Here is a 22,221-nt window from a genome sequence, read left to right on the forward strand (position 1 = left end):
GTTGTGTATTTCCTGATCTACAATTTCTATTTGCTCCTGTATTACAATTTCCATATAACTTTTGATATTATTATTGATTATATTTTACACTTTGTTGTTTTACTTCTTCTTAATTCTTTGTCTATGATTTCTCTTAGCTCTTTGAAGATATTTATGACAGCTGATTTAAAGTATTTGCCTAGTAAGCCTACTACATGGGCTTACTCAAGGATATTTTTGTTGCTACTACATGGTCTTATTTAAGGGCCATATTTCTGTTTCTTTGTGTGCTTTGTCATTTTTTTGTTATTGTAGAAAAAATAGATATTTAAATATTATGATGAATAATTCAGGAAATGAGAATCTTCTCCTTTCCCAAGGTTTGCTAGCTTTATTGTTAATTACCTACAAGCTATTTTTGCAAAGACTATATTCCTCATTATGTGTGGTCACTAAAGTCTTTGTTTCTTAGGATTATGTTCAGTTATTGTTTTGAAAGAGATTTCCTTGAACATCTGCAGCTAGAAAAAGAAGAGAAAAGCCTCGTCTCCCTTCATCGTTGTGGATTTGTTCTCCATGGTGACACTTCAATACTTAGGCAGGGTGTTTATAATTCTGCCTTAGCCTTCACTTAACTTTGCTATCACTGAACCTAGCAGCTAGCCAGTGGTGAAAGATCAGAGTCTTTTCAGATAGTTCCCAAACATCTGTCCTGCCCTGTACATCTGTGTGACTTTTTGAATTCCCAGTATACACAGGGATTACCGAATGACCTACTTTCCCTAAACTCTCTTTCATCCCCAGTTTTTCATTCCCAGTTTTTCATCCCTAGTTTTACAAAGTCTTTTTTTTAATATATATATTTTGAGTGGTTGTTTTTTTTTTTTTTTCTGGGAAGCTATGATATTTTTGTTTACCTTACAATGTTTTCAAGCAATGTCCATTCTTTTTCCACCCTAATTGAGTTCTGGGTTAGTAAAACTAGACAAATACTTTGTTTCAGTCCTTCAGATAACTCCAAGACAAGTTAGAACAGACAAACAGTATAAATTGTGAATAAGGTCTGCACTGCTTTCTCTGGAACCAGAGCCCACCCTATGGTGCCACACTGTGAATGTGGTCTTTCATTTAATAGATTGCCACTGAGCTGAGGAGAGGATGGAATCAGAGGCAATTAAAAACACCACCACAATTTCATATCACTTTTAACTTGCCTTTTTCTTGATTCAATATGCATTTGGTTGTTGTAAAACTTTAACTGTTTCCCAGAGTTTCGACAAATTTGGTTCAGACAATTTCTGCTTGTTTTTTGATGTTCCTGTGGAGGGTCAGGAATTTGGAGCTGCCTGCTCTGGTATTTTTCTGACATCACTCTTTTTGAACTAAAAAAACCAAAAAAACAGAAAAAAACGAACAATTTTAAAATTTAAATTCTCATACTTTACATATAGATTAAATTAGACTCAGGATAATATTTATATTCCTTTTCCATATGTATAGCTATTTATAACTATAATAAATGCTATATATATGATCCTATATAATGTAGTATATATAGTACTACACTAGCTAATTAGACATCTCACAGTATTGGCTGAGCCTTAGGCATGTGGAAGGTCCTGGGACAGAGACTGAGCCTATACCACAGCAGAGATCTGAGCCACAGCAGTGACAATGCCAGATGCATAACTGCTAGGCCACCAGAGAACTTCCACTGGCTACGACTTCTAATATGATGTTGTTTATACATTGATAGATATCTTTAAGGGTGGTTCTTGCATGCCTAATTCATTGACATTTACTTGATTTTACTCACAAATATGTTTTATTTAACTTTCTACATATATTCAAATAATCACAGTATTTATTTTTTAATCTGTTAAATATATCAATACATTTTTTAATATTAAACCATCCTTGTATCTTTGGATTAATCCAACATGGTCATTTTTGGTTTTTTACAATAATGGATCCTGTTTGCTATATTTTGTTTAGCAATTTAACTCATATTAAAAATAAAAATTTACTCATAATTACCCTTAATCATGCAGATACTGTCTTCTAATGCTATCACCTCACATTAGTTATGTATTAAGTGTGTTTTTTCTTGTAAAAGCTTTTGTATATTTGATATGATTTATTTTTGAATGCTTCTTAATAATTGATACTAAAGCCTTAGTGATAATAAAATTTGTTACTCAAAGCGGTGTACTTTTGGTACGTTTGAGAGTGAAAAATCACTATTAATATTTGCACTAGGATAATAGGCACAGGCTATATTTGACAGTAACTGAAATTGTGATTACCTCCATTACAGATCTATTATTTTTATTTTCTGTGACCAATTTTTAAAAAAAATCTTGCTTTCTAGTAAATCATAATTTTTTTTTTTAACTGTATGAGCAGGAATTTGTCCTGGTTTTATCTTAGCAGATAGCAATATATCTGAGATCACTTTGCTTCTTTTTTTTCCCCATAGCACATCCCTAGATTTTTTCTTTGGGTTTTTGTTTATCTGGAATTGCCTTTTTTACTCCTTTATCCTTATTTGTACTTCCTATGTGTTCAACATTCTGTGTTTATGATCTTTCTCTCTAGGTACTTTATTATATCATTTAATTATGTTTTGGCTTTTTTGTGGCTTATGAGAACAATTTTGTCAGTATAATTTTGCCATCCATTTATATTAATCTGTGTTTTCATGTCTTAAAGGTCTTCTCTTTTCCCTAACTCTTCTGCTGTTATTCTATGCTATGTATTGATGTAGGTTTCTTATTATACATCTTGCCCAAGATTTTTTTCTTTTTCCTGAATCCGATTCTTTTGGTAGCTAATTGTCTTTCTGAATATTGCACATCCCCTATTTTCTACATTTCTTCTTCTAAAGTTCTTCTTAGATGTGTGTTAGATGTCCTTTTTCTATGTTGTCTATCGCTTAACTTCTCTCATATTTTTCATCTCCTTGCCTCTTTGTCATTTGCTCTAGATAAAATCTTCAGAACTATTTTTATGTTTTCTAATTTATTCTTTATCACATCAAATCTTTTGTTTTGAAGTAGTTTAATTGTACTTTAAATTTTCTTGGTAGTGTCCTAGTCGAAATATAAATTTTCACAATTAAACCCATCTACAATTAAGAAAAACACCAAATTTCAAAATAAGGAATTAACAGTATCTCAGAAAACTCCTGTGGTCCCTCTTAGGAATTACCCGCCCTCCTTATCATAATGAGAAGAAAGTAGGTAACCAGTTTCCCCTTTCTAACATAACTGAGTACTTTTGCCTCCTTCTTAATTTCAAATAAATGGGATTACTGCAATGCTCACTCTTTTGAGTCCATATTCTGTCCCTCAGTATTACATTTATGAGATTTGTCACAGTGTTGCACTTAGCAGGACCTCATTATTTTTCACTGTTGTCAAGAATTCTCAGGTAGGAGTTCCTGTCATGGCTCAGTGGTTAATGAATCCGACTGGGAACCATGACATTGTGGGTTTGATCCCTGGCCTTGCTCAGTGGGTTAAGGATCTGGTGTTGGCATGAGCTGTGGGGTAAGTTGCAGACGCAGCTCTGTTCCCGTATTGCTGCGGCTGTGGCGTAGGTCAGTGGCTGAAACTCTGATTGGACCCCTAGCCTGGGAACCTCCATATACCGTGGGTGTGGCCCTAGAAAAAGACCAAAAAAAAAAGAATTCCCAGGTATCATTATATCACAATGCGTTTATTCCTGTTACTGGTAAAGGGTATTCAGTTGGTTCCATATTGGGGATCTTATGACTAATGATACTGTTGAGATTCTAGTCCTTGTTATCTGGTGAATATTCTGCCTATTTCTATAGGCTGTCTCCCTAAGGTCAGGATAGAGTCATACTTGGTCATAGCGTTGGTATCTGTTAAGCTTCAACGTATATTCCAAAGCGATTGCCTTGACTGATGTTCCCCCAGGACTGTATGATTCTGGTTGTACCACACTGTCAGCAGACTTGAATCTGGCACTCTTTATAATGGAAACCATCCTAGATGGTGTGCAGTTGTTTTTGGCAGTATTTGGAGGCATCTTTTTTCTTTCTCACTTTTTGAATTTTACTTTTAAAGTTTCTTCCATTATTTTTAGCAGGATAATTTTATGTTTTATTTAACAACTCTTATTTGAAGTTGTGGTTAGTTTGCTTTGACATGATTACTTGGACAAGAACACACATGACACACACATGAAACATGCACCAGACTTCAGAGCACATGTATGTTTGTTGTAAGCTCAGCGAAGGCTGGCTTCTCCATGGGGGTTAACTCTTTTGCTTCTGCTAGTAGATGACTACTAATGAAGGACTACTTTAAACTAAGTTCTCTTCATTGTGATGGCACTGAAACCATCAAATAGGAATGTGAAATTGTACCTCTTTACTGCAAGATTGTGATTTAAAATGCTCAGAGGAGACATTCCCCTCCTTCCCTGCCCTGCCCCAGTGTTCAGTTTGAGATAGATTAGTCATTAATTTTTTTTTAATGATTCCATTTCCAAGAGATAGAATTTCTGTAGTCCAACCTTCACTGAATTTAAAACCATTTTATTTAAAGCCAATACAAGACCTGTATTGATTCTAGAGTCCTGGTCCCCAAACTCCATCTTATGATTCCACGGCCTTCTCTTGTGTGGTCTTTCAAACCCAACATCCTTGAGAAGGCATGAGCTGAGGGCAGCCACAGCTTCTGAGGCCTCACAGCTCCCTGCTTGGTTTGGCAAAAGGGTTTCCTTTCATTCTTGCAATCTTATGTAGGCATTCTAATTATTATTACTTTTATTATATTTCACCCAAGACCACTGCATATGTTATAGTGGGAAAGCTTTTTGATCTTTCTGTTTATTGTCTAATATGGAGATCTCTCTGCATTTCTTTCATTAGTGATTTCTATGTATTTCTTTTCAAATTCCTTTTAGGAAGACATTGAAACTTCTGGTTTATTTTAATTTTTGTTATGTTTGTTTGCATATTTTCACATTTCTGCCATTTATGCTACTTTTAGGAAGTATTCCTTAGGCATCCAGTTCATTATTTGCTTTCAACTATGTTTATTCTACACTTCAGCTCAGTTAGTATTTTTGTTTAGTAAACAAAATTTAAATGTTCATTATTTCTAGTAGTCTATGGTTATGCTTATTTTTCCTATTGTTCTGAGGATATTATTGTGTTCAATTTTCTCTCCTTTGTTGACATGAATTGAGTTGTTTGTTGAGTTTGTTTTTATTTATCCAAACTTCTGACCTTCTGGAAAAAGTAGATTATTCCTGCTTTGGGCTCATTTTTGGAACTGATATTCCCATGGACCATCCCTTGTGTCTGTGTCATTTGCAGAGGGGCGAAGGATGGGGTGTGCTGCTGGGATTTGCCTTCAGACTTGTTAGTAAAAGTAGAGGAGGCTCAGAATAAGTTATTGAGAGGTGTGGTGTGTGCCGTGTGTGCTGTGTATGTGTGTGTGCAGTGTGTGAGTGGTATGTATGTGTGTACGGTGTGGTGTGCAATGTGTGGTGTGTGTCTATGTGTGTGTGGTGTGTGGTGTGCATGTGTGGTGTGTGTGTTGCCCCAGCTGGGACTAAGCACCCTTTTCCAGGAGCACCTGTATTGGTTGGTACCTGATGGAATGCTACTCTACCACCAGCTAGAGAACCACGTTTTTTGCTTAAGAGACTAAGAAAGGGAGTTGAGAGGCACCTGGGGGATGCACCATCCTAAATATTTTGCTGAGTTGAATTAACAGCCTTGTTTGTTTTCACTCCCTTTTCGGATGGTTAAGCATTTCTGGCAAGTCTGAGAAAAGGAAGCCCAGCTCTTTTGCATTCATATTGAACAGTTAGTTAGCTTTTGAATACTGTGAATCATTTATTAGGAAATGCTTTTCCTCTTGGATATGTACATATCAAGAAGTTGTTTGTATGCATAAATGTGGTCTTCAGACCAGGAGTTTTCCCAGAAGATCTTATCTCTGAGTTTGAGTTTAGAGTTTGCAGTCAGAGAATTTGGTTGGGGGGGTGTTTCATATTTAGATGAACACTTTCATCTCTTCCATAGACCGAGGTACCTCTCTATAGGGTTTGCACTTCCCCACAAAGTGGTGTGAAATCCCACCAAATGAAGAGTGTCCTCCGCACAAGGAGGCATTAATGTGAGTGGGTATTAGATGTCCCTGTAATTCCACTCAGCCTGGATCCCAGAGAGTTATTTGCAGTCACAGAGAACATGCTCAAAGGAATCAGGAACTCTTTTGACCCCAATGAAAGGTTGGCTCTTCCCAGAGCTTTTCCCTCCAGCATTCCTGAGAAGCACATTGTTACTTTAGTGTGTGGCTCAGGACCCCTTTGCCCCCTCCCTCTGGAAATGTCAGCGCACTCAGAACACCTGCAGCACAGGTGACACCAGGAACTTCTCCGAAGTGCGAAGTCCAAGCCCAAGTGCGAGTCCAAGTGAGAGCCTGGGGTCTCCCGGTCCCTGCTCGGCAGAGCAGACGGGGGCGGGCACTCTGCAGCACCGCGAGGGGGAGGGAAGGCAGGTGAAGGGCGGGAGTGGGCCAGGCACAGTGTCTGTTCATACACAGTGGATTACTTACTCCGTCGATGTTTACCAAGCTCCTCCAGGCCAGGCCTTTCATTCGGGTGGGGGTGGGGATGAGGGAGGGAAGCAGAGGGAAGCGGGTATTTGAGAAGACATGGAGAAATGGGGGACGTGCTCAAGACTCACACTGGGTGGCCACGGGGTTGCTGGCATCCGGGGGTTCTGTTTCTTCCTCCACCTTGGCTTCCAATGTTGAAGGCAGACTGGCCGGCAGATAGCATGGGCGCAGCATTTGCCCTGCAGCTTTGTGGGTTACCCTGTCCCAGGCAGGCCGCCTCACTTCCTGCTCCCTCCCACTCTCATCCACATTTGCTAGCAACACTCACTCACCCACTCTCTCAAATGAGCATTTACTAAGCATCTGTGAGTGGCACAATTGATGTTCAGCCTTTTAAAAATATTTTATGATTTTGTACTTTGGATCCTCATAACCCATCTCCAGTGTTCCAGTGTGTTATTAAAACTGAAGGAAAATAGCTAAAAATAGCTAAATACAAACTGTTTGGCCTCACTTCCGAGTTAAAACAATTCTGGAAATTCATGCTTTTATTTCTTCATTTGGAGGACTGGAAAAGCCAGCTTCTCTGGGTCCTCAGAATTTTTTTTTGGAATGTTTTCCTAGAATACCTTTCCTCTTGTCACACCTCTGTAAAACTGAGCTTTCCTCCTCAGTGGCTGCCTGTAAATGAACTATTGAGCTTTTTTTTTTTCCCTTTGCAAATGTTGCAGCTTCTTGTTTTCTGGATCCTGTTTTGAGGAGTACATCCTAACTGTGTCTTTTGCTGCTCAATTAAAGGCTTCAAACTACTGACCATTCATTCAAACAATTATTTAGTTCTGCTGGAAAGATTGTATCATAGAAAGCGACTTTGAGAGGAACAGTTTCTGGGGCATCAGAGAAACCCTAAGAAGTCATTTCCTAAAAATAGGAGGGTGTTAATACCAGCAATAAAGTGGGGTTTAGAAAAAGATACGCTGTCAAAAGACAAAGAGAGGTGAAAAAGCAAATAGCAAGCCTTTGGTGCACATTCCTTATCATGACACAGACAGGGTGTTTTCCTAAAGAAATTGCCTGCAGTGAGTGTCTGCAGATAATAGAAACCGGTAATAGTGTCTTTGCTGAAGCTAGAAGAAAAGTTAATGTATAAAAGGGCATGGGAAGTTGATAGGAATGTTCTGTGTATTTGGGTAGTGAGCTGGTGCATAGAGCTGGAATCTGAGTCTGTGGCACCTGGGCTGGGGGCGTCACCAGTCATGTGACCATGAGCAAGTCACATTTTTTTCTTTTTCTTCTTCTGAGCCTTGATGTCACCTGAATGATGGCAGAGAAAATATTTCAAAATGAGAGAGCCTTAAATAAGATGGTACTCAAAATATGTGCCAGGTAGACTATTTCTCTAAATGTAATCTACTTTTACCAAATTTTGGTTCCCAGAGAGTATTTGAAACAGAATAAATCTTGGACATACTGGAAAGAAATGAGGCAACCTGGGCCCTGATGAAAGGTCAACGGGGGTCTCTTTACCAACAGACTTCTGATGACCAGAATATTCTACCCTGGGCACAGAAGCTTTAGCTGTTTTTATTTTATTTAAAATTTTAGTTATTTTTTTGGCTGTACTTCTGGCATGCAGAAGTTCCTGGGTAAGGGATCTAACCTGTGCCACAGCAGTGACAACGCTGGATCCTTAACCCTCTGAGCCACCAGGGGACTCCGAGCAGCCTTTATTTCATATAGAGCAGCCAGGCATTCAAAGCAAGCTCAGTTTGGGACTGAGGCGTGAGGGATTTAGAAAGTAGGAAAACACCAGGTATGGCCTTGAGCAAACCTGTGATGTTGCCAATCTTTGCACAGTCCCTGTGCCCACATCCACTAAAATTGCTTCAAGGTTATTTTGCACCCATGGATGTATGTGTCCGTCATAGCCATGCTTCTACAAAGGCAGGTGTGTGATTGGGAAAGGTGTTAGGAATGGAGAGACAGGCAGGGAAAGTAATTCTCTTTGAATGTGTCTTTCTTTATTCCCCAGGATAGCTCTGAAAGGCAAATGGACAGTAGAAGGTACTGTGATATTAGGGAGGGGGCAGTGGAGCTGGAACAAGGTTGATTTCCACAGTGCAGATTGACTCTCACCCAGGCAGACTCTTGTCTAGAAGCTGAGAGAGGTAGGGATACTACAGGCAGAGAGAATAAGAGAATAGCATGGACAGACTGGAGGTGGGCTGGGGGTATGGGGACTTGCAGGGCTCAGGCAAGCAGGTACGTGTGTAGGAAGGACAGTGGGTGGTGGGACAAGAGAGATGCAAAAAACACATCACAAAGTGTGCTCTGGAGTCTGAACTTCCAATATTAGACTACTGAATCTCATAGTGAAAGATGGAGGCTGCCTTTTGGGGGCTATAGTTTGGAGATTATCCAGAGGAGCTGAGCCTGGAGGGAGAGAAAGCAGTGGAGAGGCTGCTGCAAGATGCTGAGGGTCTGATGTGGGGCTTGGCAGCATTGTCTGGAAGGAGGGAGCATAAACGCTGTTTATGCATTTATTTTTATGTGTTTATACAGTACATTTTATTTTTTATTTTTAAATTATTAAAAATTATTGGCATGTAGTTGATATACAATGTTGTGTTAGTTTCAGGTGTTCAGCAAAGTGAATTGGTCATACATATACATATGTCCATTCTTTTTTTCCATGTATGTTATTACAAACTATTGAGTAGATTTTCCTGTGCTATACAGTAGGTTCCCGTTAGTCATCTATGTTATACAGTCATGTGAATATGTTATTCCCACCCTCCCAATTCTTTCCTCCTCTCCATGGTTTCATCTATGGTAACCATAAGACTGGTTTTGAAATCTGTGAGTTTGTTCCCATTTTAGAAATAAGATCTTCTGTATCATTTTAAAAATAAGATTCCAAATATAAGTGGTGTCTTTCACCGTCTGACTAACTTCACTTAGTGTGATCATCTCTAGGTCCATCCATGTTGCTGGAAATGGCATTATTTTGTTCCTTTTTTATGGCTGAGTAGTATCTCATTGTGTATATGCATCATATCTCCTTTATCCATTCATCTGTCGATGGACATTTATGTTATTTACATATCTTTTTGAATTAGAGTTGTATCCAGATATATGCCCAGGATTGAGATTGCTGGATCACATGGTATTTCTATATTTAGTTTTTATTTTTATTTTGTCTTTTTAGGGCTGTACCCGTAGCAAACACTCTTAAGGCATCACCTCCTCTACGAAGTCTCTGCTGACCGTCTAAGCAGAAGTGACCTTGAAGATAGCTCAATTCAACCTTACTTTATTGGAAACCCTAGTGTGGCCACTGCAAGGAACTGTGAGCAGTCATGTATGTGCTCTAGATCTGAGCACCCACTTTTAAAACCAAGGTTAGAATATTCACCTTGTAGGATGGTTATAGTTAGGTGTATGTTTGAACTACGCATGCAGTATATTAAAATATCACAATGTGATGTGTCTGTTGCCTAATGAATTGATACTCAGTCAATAACAACTTTTCCTATGCCTACCTGAGAAGCCCCTGTGCTCTGTTATTGCAGCCCCACTGCCCCCACTTCCTCCTGTGCACCCTGTCTCCATGGCTACCAGTGAGCTAACCTCCTGTATTCATGCCTTTTGAACATAGGGCTTCTCCTCTTAAATTCAGGCTGACCTGGCATTCACTTATAACCAATAGAGTGTGAGATAAACATCTGTAGGAGCTCCCAAAGCCAGAAGAAGGAAGCCCTGTGCTTTCTGCAATGAACTCTTGGAATATGGCTTCTGGAGGCAGTCAGACACTGCAGAAGCTGTTCGGGACCTGAGCCTACCTTGCCCTGTTGGCCAAGAGATGGGGAGACCTCCCAGGGAGTGGAGATGCCCAGTCAACCCCCTGTCCCATCAGACCTGTTGTAAGTCAGGGAGCCATCTCAGCATCCAGCCTCTGAGACCCCAGCCTAGCCCAGCTCTGCCCAGCATCTGATAGATCCCCCCAAGGGATCCGCCCAGCTAATCTAGAGTGGTGCTGGATGCTGAGATGTTGTCTTAAGCTGCTAAATGTTGGTAGAAAACAGGAACACTTACCTTCTCCAGAAAGTTCCCTCTGCCCCCAGGCTCGTGGGAAAGCCCCTGTGATGTCCTGCCACCAAGGAGCAGGCACTACCATGGCCATCTCCACTGTCCCTGCTTATCTGTCTCCAGCTGGCCTGCATCTGCCACAGGGGAGCAGGGATCTTGCCTGTCTTGTGTACATTATCCTCCAGGACCTGGCAGAACCTGTCAGCTAGGTGGTATAGAGATGCTTCCCCCCCCCCCTTTTTTTTTTGGTTGTACCCATGGCATGTGCAAATTCCTGGGCATGGGATCGAACCGGCACCACAACAGTGACCCGGGCTATAGCAGGGACAACATCAGATTCTTAACTGCTAGGCCCCAGGGAACTCCTGAAGACACTCTTGACTACATGAGATATTCATACTATATTGTAGCTAGATGCCTCCTCCTCATTCATGAGCTCCTAAAAGGCAGGCCTTAGTAAAATAGCATTAATAGTTATACCTACATAGGAGTTTGTTATGAAAAATGAGGTGATGTCTTAAAATACTCAGCAGGCTTGGCATCTAGCTAGCCTTCAGTAAGCATCAGGTGACATGGGGCTGGGCTCTGGGAGATGCTCACTAAATGCCGAGTTCAGCAAAATGGCAGGACCAGAGCTGAACATGGCCCCATGAGGCCCAGGGAGAGCTTCTAAAGGCAGGACCCCGATTCTTTGGCCAGGGTGCAGGAGGTCAGGCTTGATAGCAAGGACTGTTCCTTCACTCCCATCACTGCCAGCTGTAGAGTTCAGGGAGTTACCTGCGTGAGCGTGGACACCAAGGTGGGATCTGGGGGCCTCTTTCCTCCCAGACCTGGCTCAAGCTGAGAGGAAATAGTGGGAAAGGGGCCAAGAAAGCCCACTGCAGAAAGCCACGGAAGAAGAAGTGCAAAATACTGCATGCAAACACAGGCCTGAGTGACAAAAGACCAGTGAGAGTTGAGCCCACAGGGTCCTGTAGCCACTGGGGTGTGGCTCCGGGGTCATGGCAGGACTGCGGGGACTCACTCATCCCCACTCACCTCAATGGCTCCGGTAACCTTGTCTTGCCCAAGGCCTCTGGTGATGAGTCCACTCTCCCATTTCTGTCCCATTACCCCATCTGTCCTGTGATGCTCCAAGTGTCCCTCTCGGCTATGACCGTAAATCACCCCTCAACAAGGCCCTGCACCTGCACTCAGTGGCACCCTGGTCGCTTGCCCCTCCTGAGGACCAAGCCCTGTTGCTGTTGGAAAGCACATCTCAGGAAATGTTGTGTGTTAATCACACAGCGGTGGTCGGCAGGTGAGTCAGTGGGTCAGGGATGCTGTCCCCCTCCCCGCTCACTGTGGTCCTGAAGCTGTAGGTTCTACAGTCACTCCCCAGCTCTGTGCATCTCCATGGGAGAACCAGGCAAAACCACCAGAGGCACCATCTTAACGTGGAAGTATCTCTGCTCCTCCTCTTCTATTTCCAGCCCCTGAGAAGAGAGAATCTCAGATAGATGCAAACAACTTTCTAGGCCAAATTTCTACCTTCCTTCCATAAGAACCCAAGCAGATGGGACTTCGCTTATGCCCAGGACAAACCCTTGGACAGTCCCTGAGTGGGTCTGGTGTGCTCATCAACCATCTTTAAAGCCTGATGACTCCAGCTCCGCAGGTTCACCTCCAACAGTGCTTGTGGGTTTGAAGTGGGGTTTTTCTGCCATGACACCATTCAGCTCATTCATCCTTGATCAGGACCAAGGTAACACATGTGCTCACTTGAGAAGCTCATAGCTGCATAACTTGTCCCACTCCAGATTTTTTTTCACAAATAGATCTTTTGTTTTTCTTAAACAGACATCTATATGGTACTTATGATGAGTCAGGTACTAACCTAGTACTTAACAAATGTTAACTCGTTTAATCTTCATAACAATCTTAAAAAGTGGGCTTTGTTATTCTTACTGCTATTTGGGGCTATTACTACCCCCATGAGGCAGTCAAAGTCATACAGCAAATAAATGGGAAAATTAAGAGCTGTCCGATATTGCCATACCATTTTTTTCCCCATCCAGTTTTATTGGGATATAACTGACATACAGCACCGTGTAAGTTTAAGGCACACAGCATCATGGTTTGACTTTCATACATCATGACATGCTTATCACAATAAATGAATGTCCATCATTTCACAGAGACACAAAATGAGAGAAAAATATTTTTTCTGCTTTGCTCTCTCGACAATTTCAGTATATAGCACACAGCAGTATTAATTACATTTATCACGTTGTCCATGATATCCCAGTACTTATTTATCCTACAACTGAAAGTTTGTACCTTTTGACCAGCTTCATCCAATTCCCCTTCTATGGTTACCACAAATCGGATCTCTTTTTCTGCGGGTTTGTTTTGAGGTATAACTGACCTACAACACTATGCTAATTCTGGTGCACAACAGAGTAATTCAATACTTAGGCACACTATGAAATGATCACCATAAAAAGTCTAGTTTCTATCTGTCACCATACAGACTCATTGCATGATTACTGACTGTATTTTCCAAACTGTACATTTCATACCCATGACTCACTTATTTTGAAACTGGGAGCTTCTATCTCTTAATCTCCCATATAACTTTAATAACAACATGCAACTTTTAAGTATATCTCATGTTTATAGACAATAAAGTGTATCTGAAATTCCCATTTAACTGGGCATCTTGTATTTTACCAGGAAATTCTTAGCTAAACAGAATTGAACCCAGGTATATGGTTGCCAAGCCATACCTCTCAGAGCCCCATCTGAATGGAGAAGTGCTTGTGGATTTTTCTTTCTTTCTTTCTTTTTAATTCAATGAATTTTATTATAATTATAGTTGCACAACCATCATCACAACCTAATTTTAGAACATTTCCCTCCTAAACCCCTAGTCTATCCCTCCCCCCACAACCTGTCTCCATTGGTGATCATAGGTTTTTCAAAGTCTGAGAGTCTGTTTCTGTTCTGCAAATAAGTTCATTGTATCCTTTTTTAAGATTCCACATATTAGTGATATCATATGATGTTTGTGTCTCACTGTCTGACTAATTTACTTAGCATGGTAATTTCTAGGTCCATCTATATTGCCACAAATGACATTATTTCATTATTTCTATGGCTGAATATTATTCCATTGTATATATGTACCACATCTTTATTCATTCCTCTGTGGATGGACATTTAGGTTGCTTCCAAGTATTGGTTATTATAAATAGTGCTGCAGTGAACACTGGGGTACATGTATCTTTTTGAATTATGGTTTTCTCTGGATAGAGGCCCAGGAGTGGATTTTTATTTTTTCCTTTTTTTTTTTCTTTTCTTTTTTGGCCACACCTGCAGTATATGGAAATTCCCGGGTCAGGGATTGAATCCGAGCTACAGTTGTCACCTACCTGGTGGTAGTTGCAGCAACACCAGATCCTTCACTCACTGGGCTACAGCGGAACTCCCGGTACAGAAGGGCTCCATCCTGGCCCAAACCACCCAACTTCCTGGCCGTCCCTCCATCCCTCCCCTCGATCTCACTTGGGTATGTGTGGTTCGGCATGTGCAGCGCTCTCCTGAATGCAGGAGGCATCCTCTGGTGTGTCATGAATGGCCATTTAAGAAGAAAATGGAGGGGCAATTCTGTCCCATAGCTTTTTCTGATGTGAGGCCCCCTTTCAAGAGGGGCACAGGGACTCACAGTAAAAGGATGGGGAAGAAATTGCTCTCATCTGAGTTGGTCCTTCTGAGCCCTTCGAACAGAAAGGTAAGCATTTCTTCACCAAAGAAGGACAAGTCAGTGACATTTTCTCATTTTGCTGCATGTGATATTCACACTGATTCCAATTATGTGCAGTGAGACTTCCAGAGTTCAGCTTCAAAGGGCCACAGGTTTTCTGCTCAATTGGATGGAGGCATTTTAAATCATTCCCACCTCCTGGCACCAGAGTCATTGTTTTCTTTATAGCTAACTTTCCTCTTTTTTTCTCCTAGCACAGCACAAAAGGTGGGAGGTTACTTTAAAGGAAGGCATTTATTTTTAAGATCAGGGGAGAAGGTAGAATCAGACAGAAAGTTCCTATAAAATGAAAAAGAAAAAAAACCCACAAAGATATTTCACTAAAGAAAAAGATTCTGCAGAGGAAATGAGGTGTCGTTGGCTTAAAAATACAAGATGTACAAACTAAAACAAATATTTTCTATTTCTGAGGTGAGTCCACATTTCTAGGCTTTTAGCCCTTGATTCGCTATTAAGAACTTGCAAGAAGCATGCCTGTGATTTGATGAATGTAGGTTCCCCTCTCTCCCCTTTTGCAGCATATGTGAAATTCTTCACCAAGTGCTCTTGGGTGTGTTGCATAAGGTCATGCATGACTTGTGAGAACTTCAGGTTTAACCCTCATGTTTTGTGGTGGCTGGGGACTAACATTTTGAGTGAAGCTTTTCATAAGGAAATTGAGGGAAAGGGTCTAGGGATTTAAAGGAGTTTGTGTGTGTGTGGGTGTGTGCGCGACTGTGTATCTGTAAGTGTGTGTGTGTGTGTGTGTGTGTGTGTGTGTCTTTGGGAGGAGGGGAGGAAAAGATTTCTGGAGTCTAGTATTTCTTTCCTGTGTAAGAAGACAATGCATAAGCTCAGCATGGCAATAATTTCAGCCCCTCCTTTTCTTTCTTTGCCTCCACTCACCCTGAACTTGCTACCTGAGCTCAGGATGCCCCTGGCCCTTAGGACGCCACCTGCTGCAGGTGCCAAGTAAGTCGGAGCTCCTCTCCTGAGAATGCAGAGGGAGGCCTTGGAGGCAGATGGGTCTTCACCATGTTTCTTCTCTGTAATGCAGCAGTCGCCTGTTCCCTGCTTTCCCCAGGGCTCTGAGAGGCCCCTCCCAGCTGAGGTGAATGAGAGAGAGAGAGAGACAGACAGACAGACAGAGAAGAAGATCCTTTTAAACCTCCACAAGAGTGTTCTCAGGATGTGGTCTAACAGCCTTCACCATGGGGTTTGTTACATTTTCAGAAGCCTCACTGAAGACCTCCTTTACCGGGACCTCTGTGGGTGGAGCCCAGAAGTCTGTGTTTTTACCACCGCCCCCAGAGCTGTGTAGGCGCTGCAGCACTACCACTGTTGATCCAGACAAATCAGTGTTCTGGAGAGAGGTGAGGACCTAGGCTCAGAGCCCTAGGTCATGTCCCAGCTGGGCCCCCAGAGCCCTAGGTCATGTCCCAGCTGGGCCCCCGCTCCCCTCACTGGCACCAGAAAGCCCTGTACAGCCTCCCAGCCTTGTGGTGGCACCTTGGTTGTTGGTCAGCTGCTAAGCGTTTCCATGGCTCGCATATGCTGCCACGTGGAAGCATGTTTCAGGCAGCAGGGACTGAGTGAGGACTGTGGGTGATCACTAGCCTGACAACTTAGGAAGGGGTGATTTAGGGGGCTCTGCTGCATCCATCCCTCTGGCCCCAGTCTCCAAAGGGGAATTATTTAAGGTTTGTTTAGGAAGCTGGTTTATTTCTAAAGCACCCACTGTGAACAAATGCTGTGCCAGCAGGAAGAAGCAAACACAGTAATGAACATGCTGAGAGTTCCCATCATAGTGCAGGGGAAATGAATCTGACTAGTACCCATGTGGATGAAGGTTTGATCCCTGGTCTTGCCCAGTGGGTTGGGGATCTGGCATTGCCATGAGTTGTGGTGTAGGTCGCAGACCCTGATTGGATCCCACACTGCTTATGGCTGTGCTATAGGCTGGCAGCTGTAGCTCTGATTGGACCCCTATCCTGGGAAACTCCATATGCCTCAGATGTGGCCCTAAAAAGCAAAAGAAAAAAAAATAAAGAAAGAAAAGTGACCGTGCTGGAGCCCTGCATTCCCTATTGGTGGATACAGAGGCAGGGGAGAGTTGTCGGGGGGTAGGGTGGCTAGTTTTGGAAGCACTCCATCTCTGGCATTTATTTGGGGATAATATTTTGGAGTTGTGCTGAGCAGAGTGGGGTGACATAGAAAGAAGGTGGGACTTGGAGGTCACATCAATTTTGGTTCAGATCTAGGGATCCCTAGTCTAGGTCCATCATCTTTGGGGAAATGACAACTTTTCAGAGGCTCAGTTCTCACATTTTGCAGAGAATGATAATGCCAGCTCCACACTGCTCTTGTGAGAACTGAAAATTAGATCTGTTGTTTTGAAAAGCATTGTATGATGATCACAATTTCTGGCCCATGGTGGACACCCTGGGTTAGGCAGCTGCACCCTTTGATTTCCTTGGTCTGGAGAGCGATTGATGGGGGTTGTGGTAAGTTGAATAATGCTCCCAAAGCTGTCTATATCCTAAGCTCATCTACATGAGATGATGTTATCATCCATAGTAAAAGGGTCTTTGTGGGTATGATTAGCTGAAGGCTTTGAGAAGGGGGATTATCCTGTGTTAGCTGGTGGGTCCTTATAAGAGGAGGCAGGAGTAAATGATGGAGCAGTGAGGACAGAAACAGAGCTCACAGTCCAAGGTGCTAAACATCTGGCTCTGAAGGTGGAGGAAGGGCCAGGAGCCAAGGAAGGCTGGAGTCTCCAAGAAGCAGGAAAAGGCAAGGAACTGGATTCTATCCTCCAGCCTCCAGGAAGAATGCTGCTCAGCCAACCCCTAGATTTTAGCAAAATAAGACCCTGACAAATTTCTGATTTCTGGAAACACAGTAGAATAAGTGTGTGCTATTTTAAGCCACTAAGCGGTTTGTGTTAATTTGTTACACCAGCAACAGGAAGAAACAGGGGTATTATAATTCCTGCTCCTTAGTGCAGTGGCACTGGGAAAACTTTCAATGTCTGAGACACATGGGTGGAGCTAGTGTAGTTCTCAGGGGGTCAGACTAAGATTACACATTTGTCAAACTCCAAACTGACTCCTCTGGGTCATCAAGGAAGAGGTTCACCAAGACTTGGACTAGGATGCCCCCTCAGGGTCCTCAGAGGTGGGTCTATGACCCTGTGGGCAGTTGGTCAAAGGAGCGTCCTCCATAGTGTTTCCTGTAGCAAATGGACCAGCCAAGGCCCAGCCAAGGACCAACCAAGGCCAAGCTAAGGCCCAACCAAGGACCAGCCAAGGCCAAGATAAGGACCAGCCAAGGCTCAGCCAAGGACCAGAGAAAGCCCACCCAAGACCTAGGCAAGGCCCAGCTAAGAACCAGCTACAGCTCAGCCAAGGCCCAGCCAAAGACCAGTCAAGTTCCGGCTAAGGACCAGCTGGGAGGCTGAGGAGCTGAAGATGATGACAATTAAGAACCAGCATCCTACTTGGCTCTCCCTCCTTCTTCCCTGTCCCCCTTCCCCCCTCCTATCTCCCTTCCCTCCTCCCTCCCTTCCTCCTTGCTCCCCTTTTTCCTTTTTTGTGTATTCTGACAAGTAGTCAGCCTGTGTTCCCAGCATCATATAATGTGTGATTAGATACTTTACCAATTTCACTTTGATAGCCTGGTGCTAAATACTTCCGTGCTCACATAGACACACCCCTTCTACCAGTTCATGGATATCATTGTGTCACACGGACAGCGTGAATTTACCAGGCAGCACATGTAATTTCTATAAAAGGGACCCTGGACAGGATCCACAATTATGGAGACACTCAAATGGTAGACAAGCCTGACTCAGTGGCTCCCTCTTCTTCTGCTTCCAGGTGGAGCTCTAGATGTGTCCTTCAGTAGACAAACTGCTCCCATACTCAGGGAATAAAACACAGGTGGGCATAGGATGGACATTTTAAACAGGAAATATCTGGATGCTGAAAACCAAAGTACTCCCAGAGTCTCTGAAAGTCATGGCAGAAATGCCTCTATGACAAGTCTCTGGTGCTTTTCAGGTGCAGTTTCTCTGGCACAGCACGGGTGTGGGTGGGGCTGTGGTGACCATGGGGGTTCCCATTGAGTGGACTTCCAGAGTGTGGGAGAGCCACCTGGAGGGGCAGTGCTGGGCTGGGTCTCACAAGCTGGGTTGGATTCTAGGAGTGATTCATTCTGTCTGGTACAGAAAGCCCAGGTCATTCTTCAGAAGTAGGGAATGGCTTAAAATAGAGGAGTTTTAAGCATAGCTAAGATCAAGTGCAAGAGAGCATTGGCTGTGGAGTTAGGAAACCTAGGGAGGTACCAAACATGTCAGATTCTACTTATATCACTAGGGCACATTCAGAGACCAGGCAGGGCTATCCCTCACTGAGTGCTGCCCTTGGTCACAGTCATCCCTTTACAAGCTCTGGCTCTTTTTAAGTCTCCTGGCCACCTCACAGGGACACATGGGTGAGTCAGCATTTCACAGTCGAGGAAAATGAGGTATAGGAGTTCCTGCTGTGGGTCAGTGGACATGATGGTGTCTCTGTGAGGATGCAGGATCGATCCTTGGCCTCACTTGGTGGGTTAAGGATCCGGCATTGCCCTGAACTGTGTTGTAGGTGGCAGATCCAGCTCGGATCTCATGTTACTGTGGCTGTGGTGTAGGCCGGCAGCTGTAGCTCTGATTCGACCCCTAGCCTGGGAACTGCCTTATGTGTGGGTGTGGGAGTAGGAAGGAAAGGAAGGAAGGAAGGAAGAAAGAAAGGAGGGAAGGAAGGAAGGAAGGAAGGGAGGAAAAACGAGGTAGAGAGTTTGATTAATCAGCTCAAGGCTACTTTACAGAGCTGTCCTCTAGTCTATGCAGCCTGGCTTCAGTGACCTCTCAGCACCCTGATTCCTGCACCGCATCCTTTCCACACCCCTGACCTCACGTGCACCAGAGCTGCTTCTACCTGGACTTCAGCTCCTCCAACAGACTCAGCTTTCTGATCACTGCAGGGCATCCTCCTTGTGGACACTCGCTCCTCTGCCTCTGTGAGCTCCTTGGCTCGAGTTGTCTGAATAGGACAAGCCAAGCTCCACTCCAGCCCCTGGAGACTGTCCTTGGCTGGACTGGTCCCTGTCATGGTTGCCCAGGCTTCTGACATGGGGTTCAGAGACAGATTATCAGGGGATACACGGAGGGACCTGGGGGCAGGTCTGGGAAAAGAATTCAGGCTGGGGAAGGGAGAGGAACTGGGTGGTGCTGGCCTTCTATGCCCAAGCCCATGACTTGGGGGGGGGGGCACAGGGTTTAGAATGAATGAGCATTTCAGCAAAGTTTGTGCTGAGCAAGACTGTGGCCCATAGATCTGAGATGCACCCAGAGTGCAGATTTCAGTGTGCAGTAGATGGCAATAAAACACTGGGCATTGTATTTGCACAAGAAGATCAGGGAGGGACCAGGAGGCAAACACAAACCCCCATGCACAGGCCCCTTTCCTCAGGAGGCTGAGATGAGAGTTGTCTCTGTCCAGCAAAGGAAACAGGAAGTTATTAACACACCAGCTGACCACCTACTCTGCCATGTACCAATGGCGGCAAGTTCCTTAATCTGTTCAAGTCCCTTTTTCCTCTGCTTCTGCAGTACCTACCTCCTGGGGTATTCTGAGCATGAAGCTGGGTGACTTTTTGTTTGTTTGTTTGTTTTATCTTTTTACTGGCACATTGAGGTTCCCAGGCTAGGGGTCTAATCAGAGCTGTAGCTGCCAGCCTATGCCACAGCCACAGCAATGTGGGATCCGAACTGCGTCTGCAACATACACTGCAGCTCATGGAAATGCCAGATCCTTAACCCACTGTGCGAGGCCAGGGATTGAACCTGCAACCTCATGGTTCCTAGTCATATTGGTTAACCACTGAGCCAAGACAGGAACTCCCAAAGCTGGGTGACTTTTAATGCCACTGCGTTTTGGGATGGGCTGCACTCTCTGCAGCAGTATCCAGGGGGCCAGTGCCATACAGAAAGAGATGACATGCATCTAAGGGGCAAAGAGTGATGGCTTCAGGAAGGGGTTGATCTAGAGGCTCAGACTGTGTCATCAGGGTTATGTTTCTCTCTTTCTTCAAAGTGTCTTTTCCTTCATCTCTTTTCATCATCAGAGTCTTGGTATATAAAGACAAAAGTTTCCACTAATTGTTCAGATGTATATCCTTCCAAGTTTGGAGAAAAGAGACATTTTCCTTCCCAATATCTGCAGGGCAAAAAAAAAAAAAAAAATCCCTGGCCTTTGGTCTACTTGGCAGGAATCAGGTCATGTGCCCATGCTCGACCAATCATGGGGGACTGGAGAGCTCATTCTGCTGTCTGGGAAAAGGTTAACCTCCCCAGCAAATGGGAACTGAGAAAGGGAAAGACTGATTCTATCAAGGGATGCTGGAGTGCTGTTGTCAGAAAAATGGACAAGAGATGCTGGGAAACAAAGAGCACACGTGAACCCCAATCATTCTTACCCAGGCTGGGTTCTGAGTTTGGGTTTGGTCCAAGGGTTAAATCTCGCAGAAGGATTTGGCATTGAAGAAACTGATGCTGCATGGTGGAGACCCACGTGAAAACACATCAATGTGATGGAGTCTTGCAGATGTTGTGTGCGTGCGGGGGTGAGGGAGGTGGAAAGGCTGTGTGACCTGGGGTGGGTGTCCCCCTGTAATGAAAAGTTCTAGCTTATGGGTGGAAAGCTGAGGGCACATCTTTCACTGCAGAGCTCACTGGTGTGGGTGCTGGAGGAGACCGGGTATGGCTTCCACAGCAGCGGAATCACTGTGGCTGTATTGAGAAGGATGGTTCAGGGAATCACCTACGAGCAGGGGAAAATGAATTTCCCTTTTACAAGCTCCCCCAATAATAAAATAAATCAGCTGGATTATTCAGTGATGAAGTGCTCTGCTCTCTGACCCGGGGGCTCCACAAGTTATTACTGGCTAACGACAGTGTGTTAATGGGCTTGGGTCTAGGAACATCAAACCATACAGGTCCTGGGGGAGTCAAGTCATAGAAAAGAGGGGGGGGGGTTCATGGCAAGCATGAACTATTAGTTCTGCTCTGAATATCACCGCCATTACTGCAGGGCTTTTCTGAAATCTCCACCTGCCAGCATCTCAATCCTCATCAACTGTCCAGGAAAATCACTGTGACAGGTGCTAATTGGTGATTATAGGAAAGAATATCTGTGGACTGTGCTCCAGGTGCTAACCAGTCTTAAGGACAGCCTTCCCCGGAGGGAGCTGCTGCTCAGGTCAAAATGCTGGCTTCTGCAGGAAGTGGTCTTGACCGCCTCTTCTGCCTGATCAATCCCCCTTCCTCCAACCCCCCTCCTCAAGGCTCCATTCAAACAGACCCTGAATACAACTTCTGATTCCTCCACCCCCAGCTTCGTCTTTGAAAAAACGGAAAGCTTGCTTCAGTTTCCAGCTCTATGAAACTCTATAACTTAGGTCCCCTGGTATTTTTCTTGATTTACTTTTCTTCAACCCCAGTTTGGGGTAATGATTAAACTGACCTCAGAGAGTGGTTTCCATGGAATCACCGATGTTGATGTCAAAAGCCAGCACCTACTGGGAACACAGAGTTAGGTGTTCAGTCCACTCCACCCCCCATTCAGCCCTCTCCTTTCCTTTCTTTCTGATGGTCACACTGTCACTCCCAACTAGATTATGAATTACAAAAGGCAACACAAAGACAGGGTGTTATTATTAATA

The sequence above is a fragment of the Sus scrofa genome, chromosome 15 (genome assembly GCF_054392235.1).
Source record: "Sus scrofa isolate SSC_HxYL_T2T_F1_AM1 chromosome 15, Sscrofa_HxYL_maternal_Yorkshire_Landrace_v2.0, whole genome shotgun sequence".
NCBI lineage: Eukaryota > Metazoa > Chordata > Mammalia > Artiodactyla > Suidae > Sus > Sus scrofa.